Consider the following 18,559-nt stretch of genomic DNA (forward strand, 5'->3'; position numbering starts at 1 on the left):
AAAATGAATAACATGAGAATCTCAATAAAGAGAGAAATTTTTAAAAGGAACCAAAAAGAAGTCATAGAGGTGAAGACCACAATAAATGAAATGAAAAATTCCCAGGAGGGTTTCAATAGCAGATAGGAGCTGGTAGAAGAAAATATCAGTGAACTTGAAGACAAGACAAATGAAATGAGTCAGGCTCAGAAGCAGAAATAAAAAAGATTTATAAAAAACAAAGATATCCTAATAGAGCTCTTGGAAACCATAAATAATACCTATATAGGCACTATGTGAGATCCAGAAGGAGAAGAAAAAGGGAAAGGGGCAGAAAGGATATTTATACAAATAATGACAGAAACATCCCAAAATGTAGCAAAAGATGTGAATATGCATACCCAAAAAGCCCAGAGAACAACAAATAAGATAAACCTGAAGAAAAGTATGCCTAGTTAATATACTGATCAAACTGTTGAATGCACAAGGCAAGAAAAGAGTTCTGAAAGCTGCAAGTGAAAAGCAGTGTGTTATGCACAAAGGAGTCCCAATTAGATAAAGTGCTGATTTCTCATCAGAAACCATGGAGGCAAGAAGGCAATGGGTGGAAATACTTTGTGCTGAAAGAAAACAATTCCTAACCAAAATTTTATATCCAAAGAGAGTTTCTTTAAAAAATGAAGGAGAGATCAAGACATTCCCAGATAAACAGAAGCTGAAAGGTTTATCACCACTAGACCTGTCCTACAAGCAATGCTAAAGGGAATTCTTGTGACTGAAAGGAAAGGACACTGCACAGTGGTTCAAAGCAGCTTAAAAAAATAAAAAACTCCTATCCTATCAAGATAACCATTTGGGTAGTACTATTATATTGTATTTTTTGGTATATATCTACATTTCTTACTCCCTACAGGTGCTAAAATTTAAATGCATAAAAAATAATGATAAATCTATGGTTTGGAACACATAATGTACAAAGATACAATTTGTAACAAGCACCAAAAGAAGGATGGGGGATGGAGGGTTATAGGAACAGTGTAAGTATATGCTATTGAAGTTAAGTTGGTATCAAATCAAATATGATTGTTATATATTTAAGATGTTAAATATTAACCCCATGTTAACTACAAGGAAAATATATGAAAAATATACCCAGATAAAAAAGAGAAGGGAATCAGTATGGTGCAATACAAAACAAACAATTAAATATGAAAGTAAGCATTAACAAAAGAATTGAGGGGCAAAAAAGATATAAGATTTGTAAATACTAAATAGCAAAATGGCAAAGAAATTCCTGCATTATTAGTAGCGATATTGAATGTAAGTAGATTAAACCCTCCAGTTAAAAGGCAGATTGGCAGAATGGATAAAGAAGCATGACCCAACTATATGGTGTTTATAAGAGACTTACCTTTAATTCAAAGATGTAAATAGGTTGAAAGCGAAAGGACGGGAAAAAATATACTATACAAGCAGTAACTGAAAGAATGCTGGAGTAATTAATGTCAGATAAAACAGGCTTTAGGCAAAAAAAAAAAACTGTTACAAGGAACAAAGGAAGTGATTATATACTGACAAAGGGGTCAATTCTACAAGAAGACATAAGAATTTTATATATATATATATATATATATATATATATGCACCTAATAATAGAGCTCCAAAATATATGAAGCAAATACTGGTAGACTTGAAGGAAGAAATAGATAGTTCTCCATTAATAGCAGGAGATTTTACTACACCACTTTCAATAATGGCTAGAACATTTAGAAGTTTAGTAAGGAAATATAAGACTTGAACAATCGTCTAAACAACTAGACCTATTGGACATATATATAAACATTTTACCCAACAACAACATCATTCCCCAGGGCATATGGATCATTCTCCAGGATAGACCAAATCTTAGGCCACAAAACAAGTCTCAATAGATTAAAAAATACTGAAATCATACAAGGTATCTTCTCTCACCACAACGGATTGAACCTAGAAATGAATAACAGAGGGAGAAATGGAAAATGCACAAATATGTGAAAATTAAGCATGGTACTCTTTTTTCTTCTATCCCTTCCCCTCCCCCTCCCTCTCCCCCTCCCTGCCATTTTTACTGTCTGTCCATTCGCTGTGTGATCTTATGTACCTATTTCTCTTTTTGTCTTCTCATCTTTTTCCTCTAAGAGTCATCAGGATTCGGTCCTGCGGACCTCTGAAGTGGAGAGAGGTTCCCTGTCAATTGATCACCTCAGTTCCTGGTCTCTGCTGTGTTTCACCTTGACTCTCCCCTTTGTCTTTCTTTTATTGTGTCATCATTTGCTGTGTGACTCACTTGTGTGGGCACTGGCTCACTGCATGGGCACTCGCTTGCTGTGCAGGCACTCAACTTGCCACGTGGGCACTTTGCTTGCCATGCAGGCCCTTGCATGGGCACTCAGCTCACCATGGGCACTGGCTTGCTGTGCAGACATGCTTTCTCTTCTTTTTCACCAGGAGGACCCAGGGATCGAGCGCTGGTCCTCCCATATGGCAGGCGGAGGCCCTGTCACTTGAGCCACATCTGCTTCTCACAATGCACTCTTTTTTTTTTTTTTCATTTTTTTTTTAATTGACTTTGTAATAATATTACATTAAAAATATATGTGAGGTCCCATTCAGCCCCACCCCCTCTCCCCCCCCCAACAACACTCGTTCCCATCATCATGACACATCCATTGGATTTGGTAAGTACATCTTTGGGTACCTCTGCACCTCATAGTCAATGGTCCACATCATGGCCCATACTCTCCTCCATTCCATCCAGTGGGCCCTGTGAGGATTTACAATGTCTGGTGATTACCTCTGAAGCACCAATGCACTCTTAAACAACAAATCGGTTAAAGAGGAAATCACAAGGGAAATTAGGAAATATTTTGAGGCAAATGAAAATGAAAATACAACATAGCAAAACTTTTGGGTTGCAGTGAAGGCAGTGCCAAGAGGGAAACTTATAGCTATAAATGCTTACATTACCAAGGAAAAAAGATTTAAAATCAGAGACCTAACCTCAAAACTGGAAGAACTAGAAAAAGAAGAGCAAACTAAACCCAAAGTAAACAGAAGGAAGGTAGTAACAAAGATTAGAGTGGAGATTAATTTAATAGAGAATTTTAAAAATAGAGCATTAGAATAAAATTTTTTTAAAAACCTATGGAACTATACTACACAAACCATGAACCCTAAGTTAAACCATGGACTATAGTTAATAATACAATGATAAAAATATGCTTTTATCAATTGCAAGAGATGTACCACACCAATGCAAAATGTTAATAGGGTGGTATATGGGAATCCTGCTTTTCATACATGATTTTTCTGTGAACCCACAACTTTTGTAATAAAAAATAATAATAGAGAGAATCAACAAAACCAAAAGTTGGTTCCTTGAAAAGATCAATAAAACAGATAAACCTTTATCTACACTGATGAAGAAAAAAGGGAGAATACAAATAAATAAAATTAGAAATGAAAAGGGGGACATTACTATCAACTCCACTGAAATAAAAAAAGACTATTGGAGGGTACTATGAACAACTGTACACCAAAATATTGAATAACTTCGATGAAATGACACGTTCCTTGAAATATATAAACTACCTACACTGACTCAGGAAGAAATAGAAGATCTCAATAAACCAATAAATTGTAAAGAGATTGAATCAGTAATCAAAAACTTCCCAAGAAAGGAAAATCCAAGACTAATGGCTTCATAGAGGAATTTTACCAAACATGTCAGGAAGAATTGAAACCAATCCTGCTCAAACTCTTCCAAAATATTGAAGAGGAGGAACATTTCCTAATTCATTCTATGAGACCAAAATCACTCTCAAACCAAAGACAGATAAAGATACCACAAGAAAAGAAAATAGACCACTATCTCTTATGAATATAGATGAAAAAATCCTTACCAAAATACTAGCAAATCAAATTCAACAGCACATTAAAAGATTTATTCCAGTTATTTATGGGTGTTTCAATTAAAACCAATTAATGTAATATACCACATTAACAGAATGAAAGGAAAAAATACACATTCACCTCGATTACCATGGAAAAGGAATTTGACAAAATCCAGCACCCCTTCTTGATAAAAACAATTTTAAAAACTAGCGATAGAATTGAACTTCTTCAACATGATAAAGGGCATATCTGAAAAACCCACAGCTAACACCATACTGAATGGTGGAAGGCTGTATGCTTTTCCTCTACAATGAGGAACACTATACGGATGTCCACCATCACCACTGCTGCTCAACATTTTACTGGAAGATCTAGACAGAGCAAATAGGCAAGAAAAAGAAATAAAAGACATCCCAAATGGAAAGGAAGAAGTAACACTTTCCCTATTTGCAGATGACATGATCCCATATAAGAAAATGCAAATCTGAAGGATAAGGAGGTACCATTTCAAACCTACTAGTATGGATACTCTTAGGAAAAAACATAGAAAATTACAAGTATTGGAGTGGATGTGGAGAAATAGGAATATTCGTTCATTTTGGTAGGAATGTAAAATGGTGTAGCACCTGTGGAAGGCAGTTTAGCAGTTTCTCAGAAAATATAGAATTACCATATGATGAAGCAATCCCCCTTTTAGGTATATACCCAAAAGGATTCATAGCAGGGACTTGAACAGATATTTGTATATCCATGTTCATAGCAGCATTATATAAAATTATCGAAAGATGGAAGCAACCCAAGTTTCCATCAACTGATGAAGGGATAAACAAAATGTGATATATACAAACACTGGAATATTATTCAGCCTTTAAAAGGAATGAAATCCTGACTTATGCAACAATATGGATAAAACTTAAAGACATCATATTGAGTGAAATAAGCCATACACAAAAGACCAAATATTACATGATCTCACTGATATGAAACAATGAGAATAAGCAAACTCATAGAGTCAGAATCTATCTAGAATAAAGGTTACCAGGGGATGGGACGGGTGTTGGGAATAGTGAGTTAAGGCTTAAAATACAGTTTCTTTTTGGAATGATATTAAAAGTATGGTAATGGATGGTGGGGATGGTAGCACAACATTGTGAACATAATTAACAGCACTGAATTATACTTTTGAATGGTTAAAGGGGGAATTTTAGATTGTATGCATGTTACTACTATAAAAATTATAAAAGAACTCATGGAATTACACAACACTGTGAACCCTAAGTTCAACCATGGACTATATTTAATAGTACAATTATAAAAATGTGCTTTCACCAATTGTAACAATGCACCACACCAATTCAAGGTGTCAATAATAGTGTGGTATAAGTGAACACTATTTTATGTATGTATTTTATACCCACAATTTCTCCAATGAAAACAAACAAACTGAGGTGGGCTCTTACCTAAAAATGATTCTACATTTGTTAGCTTCAGTAGAGCATGACATCACATTGACTCTGAAACCCTGGATGAATAAAAACTGCAAACGTGGAAGTTTCTAATTTAGTAGCCATGTTTGCAGAGGAGTTAATGATATTGACATAAATTTAGGCTCTGACTCTGGGAATCTTGTGATGCCAAACTCCAGGTGAGGGAAAGAAATGCCCTCGAACACCTGGGTAGTCAGATAACCAGCTCGTTAATCAAGTGGCATATTTACTTAACCTACACTTGGCCCATTCTCCCCTGACCCAGTTTAGCCTACAGCCAGGGCCATCAATGGGAAAGAAGCTCTTTCACACGAAGGTGCCAAAATTCCCCAGGCAAAAGTAAAACCTGCTTTGATCTGAAGGCTGTTATTGCCTCACACCTTCCAAAGCAACCACCCTACCAAATGTGAGGGGTCTAGCCCACAGATACCAAAGGAGAAAAACTGTAGTCTTCCTTTATTTATGCACAGAGATGGTTGACTTTGTCGAATAGAATAATAAGTATACCTAAAATTTTATAGCATTATTTAGTTTTATATGTTTTATTTTATTTTATTTTTGCATTTACTCTCCCACAAAGCCGTGACAGGCTTAGCTACTTTTTCTTACCAAAAAAGTGAGACTCAGAGGGTTTAAGCAACCTGCCCAAGGTCACACTGTTGGTAAGTGGCGGAGCTGAATCTAGAGGGACAAATTCTTTCCGCTGCCCTCAGGTGACATTTGTGTCACTCCACAGAAGGGCATGTTCTCCCAGCCATGATAGCTCTAGAGTTTATCTAAAAATTGGTCAAGAATAGGTATAGCTTGATGTGTGAGTATGTGAATACACATGTGTCTAAGCATGGGTATCTGCTTTCCAAAACAAATTGACACACATATTTTTAGGTAACCCATTTTTAATGTTTTTATTTGTGCTTTCCTTTCCTCCTTAAGGCAAGAAATGGCCATTTTACCAAGTAGAAATTCAAGTTTTGTGACATTATGACAACCATTTATTTTCTGGGCTATCACAGTAGCCTTCTAACTGCTCTCCTTGACCTCAGACTGGCTATTTTCTTTTCTGCCCTCCATAAATTGTCAGAAAGTCTGTTCTAAAATGCATATTGGCCAAGCAATTCAATTGATGTTTTAATGACCCTAACCCTACTTCCCCTGCTATGTGCTTTCTAGATCAGCAGGGTCCAATATGCCAAATACATAATTTTAGATTTCTGATAGGACATTTTAAAAAAGTAAAAAGAACAGGTGAAATTAATTTTAATAATATAATATATTTAATCCATTTAATCCAACATATCCAAATCATTTCAACATGTGGCTCTAGGCACATTTCAAACGATCAATGGCATATGTGGCTACCATATTGGATAGCACAATTCTATGTCAAGCTTACTCTTCTTAACATCACAAGATATGCGCTTCAGATCTGCTTGGCTCCACTTAGGTGTCTGACCTGTCAGATACCCACTTGGCCTATTTTTCAGTCACTCTGAACTTCTCTCAAAATCTAAACCCTCAAGGGGTTTGGAATAGGAGCTAACTATAGGTTGCTCAAAAAATAGAAAAACAAGATTTCCTAGGTGCCATTGAGAAGGAAGAAAGGGCAAATAGGTAAAGACACAAAATTCAACAGAGCCAGTGATTACAGTTTGGGTATTGGGAGCTGTGATTGAAAAAAAAATCAAGAGAGTAAGAGAGAAATGAAATGAAAATAAAGAAAAAATAAGACTAAATTAATTATTTGTGCCAATGTTTTATTGTTGTCTTTGTTCCATACCTGAGATATTTTGGGGCTTGAACAAGCTCACAAAGGGGCAGGCCAAGACACAAGCTGTCAACCTCATGTACCTTTCACAACCAACCTTGTGAGGCAAATAGAAAAATCCATTTCAAGAATTATCATTGAAATTTTTATTTAATTTTTAAAATTTCCGATTCCATGATAGCCACGATGAAGCAACAGGTACCAGCCTTACCCTTCCATAAACAATGAAAAGACTAGGTAGACTATATGAACCAATGAACAATGGTTTTGAGATTGAACAACCAGCAGTGCAACCTGGGAAAAATGAGAAAAGGGAAACAATTCCAGCCCTCCAATCACTGGCTATATGCCTTGACGCATTTCCTGGACCCCAGCACAGTAGAGTTCAGTGTTCAGGGAAGTTAAAGTAGTTGGAATTTACGAAGCAGATACCAGAGAGGAGGAAGCTACAGAGATACATGATACCAGAAATTGGTAATGTGAGTCACTGACTGAATACTAAGCTGTGCATAATTCCACAATGCTGGTCAAGGAACAACTATCAGGGACAAAACAACTGAAGGTCACACATGATTGGGAGACATTCTAGTCCAGATCGACAGAGTAAGAGAGTTCATTGAACAACCAGGGCATTCAGTTCATAACAGAAAAAGCCCATGCCTTAGGATGAGGGATAAAATAGTTCTCTCATAAAGGCTAATCTCAGTCTGCCTCAACAAAGCATAAAAGCAAACCTCAAAAAGATCAAACTGAAGTGCAAATAAATTAACTGCCTGCCCTCACCAAACAAATAATATTTAAACACCTACAACTCTCTTTAAAAGAAGCTTATAATATACTCAGTAATGTATTTTTAGTGCCCATTATCTGATTACAAACCATGAGGCATACAAAGAGGCAGGCTCCTCACAAAGGGCGTGACTCATCAGTCAGTAGAAACTAGTCCAGAGATGATAGAGGTGATAAAACTAGCAATGACTTCCGAATAGTTCTTTTAAATATGTTCAAGTTTTAAAGGAGAACATGAACATAATGAGGAGAACAATGGAAACTACTAAGTATGGACTTAACAGCAGAGCACGTGCAGAAAATTAGTAAACTGAAGATGTAGCAATAGAAACTCTCCAAACTGACTTTCAGAGAGAAATAAAGCTTGAAAATTTGAATAGAGCCTTGGAGACCTGTGAGACAATAACAAGCAGTTTAACATACACATAAATGGAATTCCAGAGGGCTGGTGTTAAAAAATACTTGAATAAGGCTGAAAATGTCCAATACAGCATTTTAAAAATGATTCCCAAGCAAGATGTATCCAAGAAAAGCACATGAAGGCTCATCATAATAAAATTGCTGAACCCCAATGATAAAGAACAAAATCTTGAAAACTTCAGACAAAAAGACATCACATATAGAGGAAATAAAGGTAAGAATGGTGCCATCTCTTTCAAGTGTTGAAACTCAAAGACCTAAATGTGAAAGTTAAAACTAAACCTTCTAAGAGAAAACATAGGGGGAAATCTTTGCTACTTTGGGGTGGGAAAAGATTTCTTAGCCATGACATAAAAACTACTACCTCTATAAATAATAGATAAATGGGATTTCTCCTTTTCAAAATACATTGTTAAGAAAATGAGAAGACAAGCCACAGTCTGGAAGAAAATATTTGCATTATATGTATCTAACAAAGGACTAGTATGCAGAATATATAAAGTAAGAGAACTTTGATAATAACACTAACAATTTAATAAGAGGGGCAAAAGATTCAACAAATCATTTTGCACAAAGAAGGTATACAAATGGCTCATAAGCATACAAAAAGACTCTCAATATCTTTAGTCATCAGGGAAATGCAAAATAAAGTCAGTAAAATGGCAAAAATTCTGTCGATACAAAGGATGGTGGTACAACCAGAACTCTCATAAACTGCTAGTGGGAATATCAAATGGTATATCCCCCTTGGAAAACAGTTTGGTAGTTTCCAATAAAGTTAAGTATCACTTACTGTATGAACCATCATTTCCATGCCTAGGTAAATACCCAAGAGATAAAAATATAAGTCCCCAAAAAGAATTCTATGTGAATGTTCATAGGAGCTTTATTAATAAAAACCCCAAATTGCAAACCATTCAAATGTTCAACAAATGGTGGATGGATAAACGCATCATGCTATATCCATACAACAGAGTGCTCTCTGTTATAAAAAGAAATGAATTACTAATGCATGCAACAGCATGGATAAGTCTCAAAAACCTTGAGCCACGTGAAGCAAGCCAAACAGAATAGAGTGAATGCTACATACTATGTTTACATGTCCTGAACCAGCGGGGGCGGATTCCAGGGGCCTGTGGGAAGAAGTGGGGGCAGGAGACGAGAAGAATGGAGGCAAGACAGGATTCTGATCAAGCCTCATTTATTGGGGGTAGAACATGGGAATTTATACTGAGGGAAGGGAATGTGTTCATAGGTGATAGGCTGGTCTTGCAGGTGGCAGACGTCTGAGGGGATTGGCTGAAAGTTCGCGCCGGGTCTGCAGAGTTTCGCACCTTGCGCATGTGTTATCGCTGTGGTCACCAGAGTTGTGGCGGGAAGAGGAGAACAAAGAAACAAGGAGGAAGAAGAAGAAGGAAATGGCGGGGCAGGGCTGTAGAAGTTATGAAATCCGCCATGTTGTTGGAGGCTGTAAACAGACCTCACAGCGGGTGGCTCCCCACATTTACATGAAGTTGTAGAAACAGCAAAATGAATCTATAATGACTGGGAGCAGATCAGTGATTTCCTAGGGCTGGGGGTAAATTAGGGAACTGTTCTATTTTTTAATTGTCTACTTGGATATATACATTTGTCAAGACTCATTGAACTACTCTTAAAATGGGTGTGTTTTCTTGTATGTGAGTTATAATTCAATAACGTTAAAATTTACGTATCTGGACCATAATAAGTGTTCAGAAGCTATTTGCTGAATTGAATCTTATTAAGGATGACTGACAACCAGATGCTTCTTACAATTAACTTACTCTTGATATATTTTTTATTTTTTATTTGTATAAATATATTTAAATTAATTAATGTTTTTTCTTCCCCTCTCCCTGCCCTGCCCCCGGCCTGCTGTTTTTGCTGTCTGTGTCCATTCACTGTGTGATCTTCTGTATCTATTTCTCTTTTTGTCTTCTCTTCTCATCTTTCTCCTCAAGGATTCACCAGGATTCCATCCTGGGCACTTCTGATGCGGAAAAAGTTTCTTTGTCAATTGTGCCACCTCAGTTCCTGGTCTCTGCCATGCTTCACCTTGACTCTCACCTTCATCTCTCTTTGGTTGCGTCATCATCTTGCTGCATGAATCACTTGCATGGGCACTGGCTCACCATGCGATAACTAGGCTTGCTGCATGGGCACTTGGCTTGCCGTGTGGGCACTGGCTCACCATGCAGGCACTTGTGCAGGTACTGGCCCACACGTGAGCACTCGCACAGGCACTCGGCTCACCACGTGGGCACTCCGCTCGCTATGTGGGCACCCACATGGGCACTCGGCTCACCACGTGGGGACTTGGCTCACCATGCAGGCACTGGCTCACCGCGCAGGCACGCTTTCTCTTCTTTTTCACCAGGAGGCCCCAAGGATCGAATCTGGGTGTCCCCATAAGGTAGGTGGAGGCCTTATCACTTGAGCCAAATCTACTTCCCATTCTTGATATTTTGATCCTAGTCATTCGTTCATTCACTCATATATTCATTAATCAGAGAGTAGTTTTCTGTGTGCCTCCCAAGTCATTTCATGCCTCCTAGTCACTGTCATTGGTCCTGAGGACACAAAGATGATTAAGACCCAGAACCTTCCCCTAAGGACCTTTTATGTAGTCTAGGAGATACTAACAAACAATTAGGCAACTATAATGCAGTGTGGTTTGTTAGGCAGGAGTAAGCACCACAAGTATAACAGGCAGGAAAAAAGAATGTGCTTAGGAAAACAGCAACAATTTGGGCCATCACACTTCTGTTTATAAATAATTTGATATTTAAAACGAGAATTGACATGTTTGTTATGGTAAAAACATCAGAACCTTGCTTGTTTTATTTATATTTATATAATAATTTTGGTAGTTTTTACTTTGAATTTCATACAGCGAGAAGGGGGGTGGGACAAAGAAAAAGTTTGGAGTTTGGTCTCTATCTTAATCGAGCCCTGGTTGGAGTATGGAATTCTTAGCGGAATCATGATCAGAGGTGAGGAGGGAGGCAGAAATAAGTCAAGTTGTCTGTTGAGTGACTGCATGCTCTACATCCTGACATACTGGCTTTCCAGGGAACATTTTTGCCTTCCAGCTCCAGTAGGTGGGGAGGCCGCAGTGTCTGAGGCTCCAGTCTGCATTGCCCAGGCTCCATGATAAATCAGGGGAGTCCTGTTGTCTGAGATGGAAGGCAGCACCCCATCCTATCCTCCTCCTTTCAGTCAGGTTGACCTGTAACTGACCACACTGAATTCTTCGTGTCTTAAAAGCCCTCAGTGTCTCCTAGTCAATCAGGAGACATGCTGGTCTCTTACTTCCACCCCTTGTGGATTCTGTTGTCCTCTTAGAGGCTAGCCACACATTCCAGATCTGTGGTTCTGAACCATGGCAGTCACCCAGCATTAGCATGGGGAGGTTTCTCTTTGAAGATATCTTTCAGAGCTCCTTCAGATGCCATGTCAATGAGCATACCTCCCCATATCACAAAAGTTGAGTTAATCCCTTTTCTCGGCTTGCATTTACCTTTGGAAAGTATTTCTTCTCCTTCTATGATACAACAGAACTGAGTGCATTGCATGATCCTGGATCTTCTTTAACTATAATACAGTGTCACTGAAACAATTCGTGAAATCTGAAAGAGGTTTGTAACATAATTGTATCAGTGTTAATTTCCTAATATTAACTATATATTTGGCCATTATATAATGCATATATTTACATCATGATGGAGAGATGATTGATCGATAGTTAGATAGATGATAAAGCAAATGAAGTAAAAGGCCATATTTGGGAAATGTGAATGAAGAGTATACAGGAATTATTTGTACTATTCTTGCAACTCTTCTGTGATATGAAATTACATGAAAATAAACCATTTAAATAAACAAGGTGATAAACGTCATGGAGAAAAATAAAACAAGGAAGGGAGGATTATCATAGTGAATAGGGTAGAAACTAAAGGCGTCAGTAAGAAGGTAGCATTTGAGCAAATTTGAAATAAATAAGGGAGTAAGCCCTATTTAAGGAAAAATATTCCAGACAGAAGGAACACTAAGCACAAAGGCCCTGGGGTGGGAGTATGCCTTTAGTGTTCTAGAAATAGCAAAGATGCCAGTGGAGCTGGAGCAAAGTAAGGGAGAAAGAGGACAGAGATGAGGTGGGTAGTGTCGGGGCCTCGTAGGGCATGGTAATGACTCTGGATTTTACTCTGCGTGAGAAGACTTTGTCTTTGGAGAGTTTTGAGCAGATGGGTGACATGAATGGACCTATATTTAAAGAGCACCCTGATAGCTGTGTTGAGAATAGAACAAAAGGGGATGAAAATACAGTCTATGGGAGTAGCATGGAAAACATTTGCTGTTTTCTCCGCCCCCCCTCCTTTTATTAATTGCTTTTGTTTAAAACTTGATTGCCTTAACTACTGTAAACATAGCTTATTTTTGTGCTTAAGATACTGAATGGAAAACTCCATTGCATATTGCCAGATTATTTTGGAAATATTTGGTCAAATGTGTGTTAATTTGGCTGTGCTGGCATTTAAAGCAAACAAAGAAAAAAAGCTGTGAAAATGGCCTTGGAGCATTATCTTTAGTTACTTGAAGAGTTTCTAGTTTTTTTAAAAATACAGTTTATGTTAAGATAACATTAATTTAGAGAAGACAATCAATGTCTGTGAGAAAACAGACTTCCTTCTGGATTTTCTTTTTATGGTCATTGTGACCATGTGAGTGAAGGCTTTTTCCTCTCAGTTTCACATTCTTCCTTTGTTTTAAAACTTAGACTGACATCTAGTTTTGACAACCACAGTATGTTTTATTTTCCCGAGAGGGGAAATAACTGATAATGGTATTTAGTCTTGTACTATTGATATGTTGGTGAATTTTTAAACTGTGTGCTAACTGCAATAAATTACATGAACTGAGGGGAAAAAAAAGGAAGGGGGGAGGTGAATACATGCTGGGAGATTAGTTAAGAAACCATTGCAATATTCCCAAGCGAGAGAGGATAGTGACTTGGTCAGGGGTGTTAGCAGTCAAAATGATGAGGTTTGCCCAAATTCTAGATATATTTCTAAGGTAAAACTGATAGGACTTAGATAGGAGTGTGGGAAATGGAGGTGAGTTAAGGATGGCCCCAAGATTTTGGCTTTAGCAACCGGAAGGCTCAACTAAGATGGGAAAGACTGCATTTTAAAAAATATTATTTATTTATTTTTAAAAGATAGATTACATAAAATGTTACATAAAAAATATATAAGGGGTTCCTATATGCCCCACCCCCCACACCTCCCACTTTTCCCCACATTAACAACTTCTTTCCTTAGTGATACATTCACTGCAATTGGATGAACACATTTTGGAGCATTGCCACTAAGCATGGATTATAGTTTACATTGTAGTTACACTCTCTCCCACTCAATTCTGTAGGTTATGGAAGGATATATAATGGCCTGTATCTGTCATTGTAATGTCACTCAGGACAATTCCAAGTCCTGAAAATGCCCCCAAATTACACCTCTTTTTCCCTCTCCCTGACTTCAGCACCTGCAGTGGGCACTGTCTCCACACGAATGATATAATTTCTTCCATCGCTAGAAGCACAATAAGTCTATAGTAGCAAACCAGTAAGTCTACTCTAGTCCATATTGTATTCTTCAGTCCTGAAGTTTCTGGGATGGTGATGCCCACTCTACCTCTGATTGAGAGGGGCTTCAATACAATATGACTGATGGAAGGGACTTTCTTGTTTGCAGTTATGGACTTTCTTGGTTCCTTGGTGTGGTGATTGTCCATCCTCACCTCCTTGTTAGTTGTCCTGAGTGAGTCCAGTGAACTGGAGAGTAGGTATTGCAGCTCTGCTGAAGCTCAGGACCCCGCTGGCACATGGACAGCTCAGATATTCAGGTCTCTTGGACATATACTTACCAACTCCAGCACCAACTATAGGTTCAAATAAAAGGGACAGAAGAGGCATGTGTAGAGAAGTCACATCCTGAGTCTAACTCTTTCATATTCGGGAGCGCAAACTCCAAAGTAGGGCCCACTGGCAAGGCCCCAAATTCTGGAGCCATCTGCCAGGACCATAGGACCTGGGTGTCTCCTGAGCCCTTAGGAGCCCCACTATTTGTGGTAGTGTCTACTTTGGCTGTCTATGAGATCCTGCTGAGACGTGCATAAGCGTTACCTCTCGGCTTACTTTGAAGTCTCTTAGCTATATAAACTCATTTGTCTCTACCTTTTTCCTCTTTTATTTAAGGTCTTTTTCAATTGCATCACCAGCCAGTATTTGGTAATAAGTCTTCAGTGCCAGGAAGGCTCATCCCTGGGAAACATGTCCCACGCTGGGGTGAAGGTACTGCATTTATAGGCTGAGTTTGGCTTAGAGAGAGGCCACATTTGAGCAACATGGAAACTCTCAGGAGGTAACTCTTAGGCACCCTACAACACTAGACTAAGTTGCAATTTCAAGAGCAAAGGCTCATAAGCATAGTCAAAGACTGCATTTTAGTGAAACAGGTTTTGGGGTAGAGATCCAGAGTTCAGTCTGAACATGTTAAAAATGAAATGTCTATTAGACAGAGTAGGCAGTTATTCTGGAGTTTTGGGGAGAGGTCCAAACAAGATATATATTTGGGGTTTATCAGGCTTACATAAAGCCAATAGCCTAAATGAGATCACTTAGAGATACACAAACACAAAACACTGAGACACTCCAATGTTAAAAGCTCAGGGAAATGAGGAAGAGCACCAAAGATAATGAGAGAGAGCAGACAGTTAGGATGGAGGAGAACCAATAGAGGGTGGTATGGGACTGAGAGCAGAAAAAGTTGCAAAGAGACGAGATGATCAAAAGGCTCATAGTTAAGAATGTAAACTAACCGTAAGAATTTAGAACATGAGTGAATACAGCAATTTGGCTTTCCATGGTGGTTAAATTTTTCACTATGGCCTTCAACATTCACTCAGGGACATGAAGCATTTAGTTGACCACCAGCTGGTCTGTGAGACAGAGTGCTACCTTTTAAAGTTCGATTACCACACCCTGCCTGGCTGCAAACACAGCTGCTTCTGTTCCTACTGATCCCAAAACATCTTTTTCAGTCTGTTACAGCTCACAAAATAACCAGTAACTGTGGAAATTAAGTGATAAGCTAGACAACAAATGTATAAAGCACTCTTCCTTGTAGCACACGTGCCAGGAACCAACTCCTGCTTGCACGTGAGTGGGACCATCCAATTGCACCATGAAACATCTACCTGGCACCCTCGGGATAAGAATTTCACATGGTACGCCAGTCACACTGCAGGACATCCAACAATGCCATTTGATAAGGGAATTTGGCTGAGAGCTCATTCTTTTTTGTCTCTCCAAAAATAATATGTATCATTATCATCGTGGCTGGTTTTATAGGCTCCTCTGTAATAGTGTGATTTGCAACTGTTTTCACTACAAGAAATGCAATTTGAATAATGTCTGTGTAGTTTTGAATTCCGTTCACCTTTAATGGCAAAATTAATTGATAACACTCTGAAAGGAATTAGATTTTGCTTGTTCTGGGAGAAAATACCTTGATTTATTTACCTGAGCATAGCAATGTATTATTTGAAAATATTATGAAAACAGCAAGATCATCAACTTCATTTGGGGCAAATATTCATGACTAAAACAACTGCAGATGGGGGGGTGGTATGTATAGGGCAAATGAATGCTGATCTAGTAAAATACAAGTTTTAGTTGTTCATCATTGCATGCCCTAGATCTAAAGATTCATGTGAAGGACACTCACTAGTTCTTTAAGTTTATGAGCCTATTTTGACCTATGGTATTTGTATGACTATTTTTATCACTGCTTTTTTACTTCAAGGAACCACTTTTAAGCCATTGATCCTTTATTTATGAAAATGAAATATAATCCAATAGAATAGGAATAAGAAAAAATGCAAATTTAACACATATGAGTGAACAACTACATGCAAATAATTTGAAAATACAGGTATTGGCAATGAAAAATGACGAAGACCCTATTCTCAGTTTGTAAGGTAGAGGGCTGAATTTGGCCCACGGACACCAGTTGGCAGAGCTCTGATATAAAAAATGCAAAACCTTCTAGGGTTCAGTGGTGTAAAGTACATAGGCTCTGAAATCAGACTTCCTGGGTGTGAAGTCCAACTCCACTACATGCAAATGTTATCTGAGACTTGTTGCCTGAGCTCTTTGTATCTTAGTTTCCTCATCTGTAAATAAGAATGATATAGAAGGTATCTTACTGAGTTCTTGTGAGAAATAAATAAATGAGACAGGATGGATAAAGCATAGAATAGGGCCTGGCACCTAATAAGCTTTCAATAAATTTTAGCTATGGTTATGGTTATGATTATTGTTACTGTTATTCTGCTGAACTCTTTCTCTTCTGTCTGTGTTTCTATGGGGCTTTGTAGAATTTACTAATCTATTTTATTTCTACTAATTATAATCAATATCTTTGCTCCTTTAAGCCAATACACTTTTGCTACTTTAATTGTGAAATGACATGAATCACCAAGGATTTAACAAATACGTATCTTTTAAAATTGACTCTAAAAATAACTAAGTAATTGATAATACATAATGTAGATCACATTTAACATACCAGAGAAATAAGCCAATTACATTTTTTCATTTATATGAAAATATAATCTACAACTTTGTTTAGAGTACCAAACATGTAGATGAAAAGTAAATACTTCTGTTGAGGCAATCATTTGGATAATTGAGGTTAAATTAAATGTAGTTTAAAGTTAAATTAAATTTTCTCTAAAATGTTTTTCCTGGATAAGCAGTTATGTAAAGTATTTCTTAAAGATAGAAAACTGTATGAGTCATAAAAATTACTGGAAATGATATCCTCCTTTTTATGGGTGATATCATTTCCTTGTGACTACCTTGCAATGACAAATGCCTCAGATATTACAGGAAGGGTAAAGATTAGTCCTCCAAAGTTGTCTGGGTTGAGAATGCTTCTAGATTAACCACTTTTTAGGTGTCCACACACCATAAATTCTCTTAGGAAATTGGACTTGATCACACATTAATGACAGGTATTTTTTTCTAGTTGATATCCTGATCAAAATATAATAGGATGGATTGGTATCAAGTGGATCAAAATCACAATTAAGAGATAATTTGTGGGAAGCAGATGTGGCTTAGGTGACTGAGCTGCTGTCTACCACATGGGAGGTCCGTGGTTCATTCCCGGTGCCTCCTAAAGAAGGCAGTGAGCTGGCATGACAGGCAGGTGCTGCAAGCTAACACAACAAGAGGTGCAACAAGAGACACAGGAAGAAAAATCTGATGAGAAACACAACAAAGCAGGGACCGCAGGTGGCTCAAGCGCTCAGGTGCCTCCTTCCCACACTGGAGGTTCAGATTCGGTTCCTGGTGTCTCCTAAAGACACACCATACAGCAAGTGCAATCAGTGAGGCGGTGGGGAGAAATAAATTTTTTTTAAAAAGAGATAATTTGTAACTCATGACCCATTTTTTAGTTCCCAAGAGCTAAAACAAGTAAGATCAGAAGCAAAGGTATGAAACAAATTTAGAGGAAAAGATTGATCCGTTCTGATAAGTCTGACTCAATGGATAACCTGGTTTAGTTCAAGGTAATGTTTATAATCAACATAATTTCTCTTTCAGTTTTCTTATCTTTCTTTGCCCCTCACAAAACACTGGCGTTCCTTGGAACAATATTTGAAATCTTTTTACATTAGAAAAATAAGAACTAGACAACACCAAATATTTAGCACATTTGGCAAAACATAATTTAACACTTTCCCAGTGATTTCTATTCACATAATAGTTTTACTATCCCAGACTCCATCCATAGAGTCTACTGAGTATAAGAGAGAATTCTTTTTACATAAGACTTTGCTTTTCCTCCATTTGGAAGAAAGCTATCAATAGATCCCTGCCACTCAAAGTGTGGTCCCTGGGCCAGCACTGGCATCACCAGGGAACCCGCTGGTTAAGAACAGAAACCCACCTGAACCTCCTGCATCAGAGCCTGCGCTTTAACCTGGCCTCAGGGGGTTTGTATCCACATTCAAGTTTTGGAAATGCTGATCTGATGGCTCTCAATTTGACTCATTCCAAAACCTGAGATATTTTTAAAGGTGAAAGTGAAGCTACCAA

This window comes from Dasypus novemcinctus, chromosome 6 (assembly GCF_030445035.2).
Source record: "Dasypus novemcinctus isolate mDasNov1 chromosome 6, mDasNov1.1.hap2, whole genome shotgun sequence".
Lineage (NCBI taxonomy): Eukaryota > Metazoa > Chordata > Mammalia > Cingulata > Dasypodidae > Dasypus > Dasypus novemcinctus.